Genomic DNA, 6,573 nt, shown 5'->3' with positions numbered 1-6,573 from the left:
TGTTTTTATCACATATTTTTCACTTGAGAATAGGATGGGGAAATTTATCAATATATCTTCCTCCCTAGATGATTTTTTCATTTTAATTTCACAAGTTTTTTCACATGAAGCAAAAGATATACAAAGAAAACCTTAAACATAATGGTAAGTTTGGGACAGATTCATAAAAATCCCATTTCATAATAAATTCTAGAAATTACAATAATGTTTATGTCTTTGTTTTTTCAAGATTAATTCCAGTTATTTTTACATATTTCTGCAGTCAAAAAACTGCAAACACAAATTAAAATGTCAAGTAGTCACATAGAATGACAACTGAAATAACTCAATTTCTATTTCTTCATCTTTGCAATTACTGTGCTATCATTGGGTATTTGGAATCTGCTATTTAAAATCAGGAACACGCAGTACCTTTGGATTTGGACAGTGTACTTGAATCGAGCTCAAGCTATATTTAACCTTTATTAAATTATTCTTGAAACTAATGTGTGTAGGTGAGTCCAAGTAAATCAGGGGCTGACTGTATAAGTAAGAGTTTCCCCAGTTAATTTCTATTAGAATATTGTTTATTAAAATGGTATGAAATTAAAATGTATTAGTTTGAAGCTTACGTATATATTATTGAAACTCAACAATAACCACAGCAATTGTTTAGAACTTAATCTATCAAGCTTTTTTCTTTTTTTCAGGGAGGAGTATTTTGTCATTGATACTATTTAAAATTTCCAACAAATGGTGATAATAAATAGCGCACTGACTTTTATTCCGTTTTGATATTACTTTGAATTATCTACACGTGAAGCATCTCTTTATTGCCTCTAGTGGGGCAGATTCTCTGCCACTCCAGTTTTGGTACGTCATTAGGTCGCTAATACAAATTTGGGAATTAACAAACTTTGGATAGCACCACAGAAATTTTTCAAGGAAGTTTTTAGTAAAAATGAAAGTAGCTCAGGACAGAATCATGGGGATCTCCAAATAGCAAGATGGAGGAGGAGACCAGGAAAAAATGATTGGAGAAAGAAAAGAAACATCAAAAGAGAGTGGTATCACTGAAACAAATTAAATAGGGTATTTCAAGAAGATAGAAGTGGTCATCTCTGTGAGATTCAGCTGAAATATCAAATAGGAGGATTGTTGAAAAAAAGAACCATAAATTTACAACGTGGAAGCAACTGGTGACCTTAGGAAGAACAGTGTCATTAAAATATTGGAATTAAAATGGACTTAGTATAAACGAGTTGTAGACTATGGTTGGATACCTAGAATTCCCAGTGAATTAACAAAATGGAAAATGATGAAAACAGATAACTCTTGTTCATTTAATAAGATGCTCACACAGAAAATCAACATATAAAATTTCATAGCTTTTTCACTCCGTAATGTCAATTAGAAAATAAAATGAAAAAGTCTAATAACAACTACCTAATTAACTACCTGAGTATAAACCTAGCAAGAAATATGCAATATATGTATAAAGAGATATATAAAACAACTGAAGGATGTAAAAGGAGACTAGAACAAATGGGGCAAAATAATACATTCTTGAATGGGAAAGCATAATGTCACAAAGTTCTTAAGTCTCCTCAAATTTATCTATAAGTTCAAAGCAATCTAACTCCAACTCCTAACAGGATTTTTTTTTTTTTTCTAACAAAGTGATTCTGAAGTACATCCGGAATATAAAATATGGAAAATAGCCATTACATATTTGAAATGGTACAATCATGAGGGACATGCCCCTAGCAGATATCAACTTATATTATAAAGCCACTATAATGAAAAATGGGTTTATTGGCAGAGGAATAATAAAATTGACCAGTGGAACATAATAAAGGCTCTGGGAAGAGACTTAATATATCTGAGGAAATTAAATGTATGGTTAAGTGAGTCCTTCAAATCAGTGCTGAAAGGAAGGTGTGCCTGATGCCACTGGAGCACTGCCTTACGTCTTCTTGGCCTGACCTCTGATTCCAGCCCAATTCCTGGTGCATTGTTCTGCACAGGTTTCAACCTTCTTGATATTGGCTCCTTTTTGTAAGTGTGTGCTGAGTATCTCTTGTTTCCTCTCCTGAGTCTTATCTGATAGTCCTACTTGAGTGCAGTTTACCTTGATCCATGCCACATGAAGAGGGATGGGAGCAAATGAATGAACACTTCTCTTTTTTGAGTTTCCAGTGAATGGTTTTGAGTCACACGTTGCAAAGCGCCTGAGTACAACCCTCACTGAGTCACCTAGTCACCTCATCACCTGAAGCTGTGGCGCATTACATAATGCTTGAGTTGGCTTTCAGTCCTCTGTTGACCCCCATCCCTCACTCCTCCTTAAGAATATGCTCTCAAAACATAAGTAACCTCTGTCACAGGCTCTGGTTTGGGGAAGGAAACTAGACTAAATCAGTTGGACTCTGCAACAAATGTTGAGACACTGTTCAATGAGAAAAAGAATAAAGATATATCTCTACACATAAACAAATTCCATAAAAGACAAAAAGTTAAATGTAACAATAAAACCAAGGAAAATATGAACGTATTTGAAAACAATAAAAGTAGTAAGTGGATGCTCTGTCTTTCTACTTTTTCCTGTGTATCTTTCAGCCTCTCTTTGTTATTTGTTCAATCATCCAGATATTTGACAAAATGTCATGTTTGCTAAAGGTGCCTTCCCATTTTCAGTGTTGTTACAGATTTTTTCTCTTCTATACATCTTCCTTGTATTGTAGTTGGATTTTGGGTGGACATGGAAATAAATGCATGTATTTAGTCTATCATCTGGATCTACAATATTTTCAATTCTGCATCAACTACTATAGTTGATTTTGCAATAACTTATATCTCTTGTTAATTCCATAGAACTGTATTAAAAAAACTAATTTGAGAGTCTCTGACAAGTTAAATTATATCAAACCATGATGATTTTTATTCACTAATTAAGCTATTCTCAATTGTCCTGTTGAGACAAAAATGTCATCTGATGTTGCACTGTCTTTATCACAGCATTTTAGAGCTGGAAGTCCCTATGAGATTGTTGAGGCCTTGGATATCTAGTGTATAGCTTGCTGACCAAATTAGTCTATGCTGTGCTTGCAGTGGCTTCCCTGAGAGTCTTCCTATTTTTAAAAATTACATGAATTAGTGTTCATGTGCTAGTAGGCTAGGAATTCCTAACCATCTACCTATATCAACCATTTAAAATTGCCTAATGCAACACTGAATTAAATAGTAAGTAGTAATTATTATGTGCTTTAGTTTAATTTAATAGAATTTTATAAAGAATTTATGAAAAAAATAAGTAGGCATACAAAATCTTCCATATGCATTTTGCTGATCTTTTAACTGTATGTATTGTCTATGCTAAGCATATATACTCTATGTTCATCATTCTATAAGTTATAATATGATATGCCTTTACATAGATAACTGTTCAAATGCTCACCATCAAGCATTTTATGTTTTTAATAATCCAAACCCTTCATTTAAAATATGTCTACATTGTGGCCTTGAGAGCAAAAGATTTTTCCCAGATCTCACTGTTCTGAAGTCTCCATATTCTAATTCAAAAAAATCAATTACAAAATTTGATTTCTTTGCTTTATTTATCCAGAGGTAGATAATTTTTAGTGTCAAGTGTGTGGTATTTTATTAAATAGGGACACTCATAGGACAATTTAGGCTCCAAAATTTTTACAAAAATTTTTATTGCAAAATAATTACAGATTAAAAAGAATTTGCAAGGATAGTACAGACGGGTACTCTGTGCCCTTTACTCTGTTTCCTCCAATGGCTACTTCTTCCATAACCAGAGTACGATATCAAAACCAGGAAATTGACATTCGCAAATTGTGTGTTCATAATTCTATGTCATTTTATCAGATGTGCAATTTGGTATAACTACCACTGCAATCAAGGCAGAGAACTATTCCTTCACCACAAAGGTCTTCTGTGTGTTACCCCTTTATACTCATCCCCCTTCCTCACCTCTCCATCTTCCTCTGATCATCTCTAACCCCTATGCCCACTAATCTGTACTCCATAGCCATAATTTTATCATTTTAAGAATGTTATTCAAATGGAATCATACAAGACATGACCTTTTGAGATTGGCTTTTTAATTTCATTATGTACTTGAGAACCATCAAAGTTGTTGCATGTATCAATAGTTCTTTTTATTTGTTTTGTGTTGCTTTGTATGGTTCATCTTTCTATCCCATTGTATGGATGTACCACTGTTTGTTTAACCATTCATCCATTGAAAGACATTTTGGTTATTCCAGTTTTTGGCTATTGCAAATAAAGCTGGTATGAACAATCATGGATGGGTTTTGTGTGGATATATGTTTTCATTGTCTGGGATAAATGTCAGGAGTAAGATATGTATGTTATATGTATGTTTCATTTTTGTTTTTTAAAAAGAAACCTTCTGTTTCCATTTTACCTTCCCACAAGCAATGTAGGAGAAATTCAGTTTCTCAGAATCCTTGCCAGTATTTGGTATTGTCACTATTTTTTATTTTATTTGTTTTGATAGGTGTGTATCTCATTGTAGTCATAACTCATATTGCATTTCCCTGATGGCTAGCGATGTAGAACATTTTTTTTGTGCTCATTTGCTATCCATAGATCCTCTCCTGGGAAATATTTCTTTATATCTTTTGCCCATTTTGTAATTGGATTATTTATTTTTATTTACTGTTGAGTTTTGAGAGTCCTTCATGAATTCTAGATATGAATCCTTTGTCAGATGTAGTTTATCAATATTTTCTCCTAGTATGTGCTTTCTTACAAACTATATCTTTCACTCCTTTAACAAAGCAAAAGATTTTAATTTTGATACTGTCCAATTTACCAATGTTTCCTGTTATGGATCATGATTTTGGTATAAAGTCTAAGAACTCTTCACTAAGGCCTAGGTCCTGAAGATTTTCTCTCATATCTTTTTTTCTAAAAGTTTTAAAGTTTTATGTTTAATATATAAATCTACGATCCATCCAGGTTAATCTTTGTGTAAGGTGTGAGTGTTAGATTGAGGCTTACATTTTTCGCTATCCCACACTGTCTTGATTAGTGTAGTTAAATAAGTCATGAGACTGGGTGAACCAACTGTTAGCACTTTATTTTTCTCTTTCAAAATTATTTTAGCTATTCTGTTTCTTTGTATTTTCATATGAATTTTAGAATAATCTTGAATATATCTAAAAAACCTTGCTGATATTTTGATCAAAATTGAGGTAAACCTGTTTATCTAATTGGCGAGAATTGATATCTTTGCTATGTTGTGTCTTTCAATCTATAAACATGTTCTGTCTTTCCATTTATTTAAATCTTTGATTTCATTCATTAAAATTTTGTTGTTTTCAGCATATAGTCCTGTTGATGTTCTGTTTGATATACACCTATTTCTTTCTCTCTCTCTTTTAAGCTATTGTAAGTGTTAATTTTTTTTGGTTTCCATGTGTTCGTTGTTAATAGACACAATTGATATTTATATGTTGATTTTATACATTAACGTGACATTGTTAATTTCACTTATTAGTTCAGTTTTATTTAAGCCTCATGATAATCACCAAGGAAAAGCCTATAGTAGATACACACACACACACACACACACACACACAGAATCAAAGCATACCACGTGGATAATCATCAAATCACAGAGGAAGACAGCAAGAGAGAGAGAATGAAAAAAGAAACTGAAAAATGGCCAGAAAACAATTAGTAAGGTGGCAATAGTAAGTCCTTACCATTAAATGTAGGTAGATTAAATTTTCCAGTCAAAAGATATAGAGTGGATGAATGTATAAAAAATAAGACCCAGCTATTTGCTGCTTACAAGAGACTCACTTCAGCTTTAAGGACACAAAATAGGGTGAAAGTGAAGGGATGGAAAGATACCCCATATTCAAAGTAGACTTTAAGTAAAAAACTGTAACAAGAGACAAAGAAGGTCTTATATAGTGATAATAGGGTAAATTCATCAAGAGGATCTAACAATTACACATATATATGTACATAGCATTGGAGCATGTAAATATATTAAGCAAATATTAACAGATCAGAAGTAAGAAATAAATAGTAATACAGTAATAGAAGAAGACTTCAATACCCCACTTCAATAATGGACAGATCATCAAGACAGAAAATCAATAAGAAAACATTGGATTTCAACTGTAATTTAAACCAAATGGACCTAACAGACATAAACAGAACATTCCATTTAACAGCAGCAGAATACACAGTCTTCTCAAGCCCATATGGAATGGTCTTCAGAGTAGATCATACCTTAGGTCTTAAAGCAAGTCTTAACAAATTTAAGAAGATTGGGATAATATCAAGGTCTTTATTGACTATAATGGTATGAAACCAGAAATCAATAGTAGGAGGAAAAATGGAAATTTCACAAATATATGGAAATTAAGCAACATGCTCCTGAGCAATCAATGGATCAAGAAAAAAAAAATCAAAATGGAAAAATAAAAAAAAATGAAAATGGAAACACAACCTATTAAAACCCATGGTATGTATCAAAAGCAGTTCCAAAAGAGAAGTTTATAGAATAAACACCAATATTAAAAA

The sequence above is a fragment of the Halichoerus grypus genome, chromosome 13 (genome assembly GCF_964656455.1).
Source record: "Halichoerus grypus chromosome 13, mHalGry1.hap1.1, whole genome shotgun sequence".
Taxonomy (NCBI): domain Eukaryota; kingdom Metazoa; phylum Chordata; class Mammalia; order Carnivora; family Phocidae; genus Halichoerus; species Halichoerus grypus.
The sequence above is the reverse complement of the archived record's forward strand: the minus strand, read 5'-3'. Positions refer to the sequence as shown.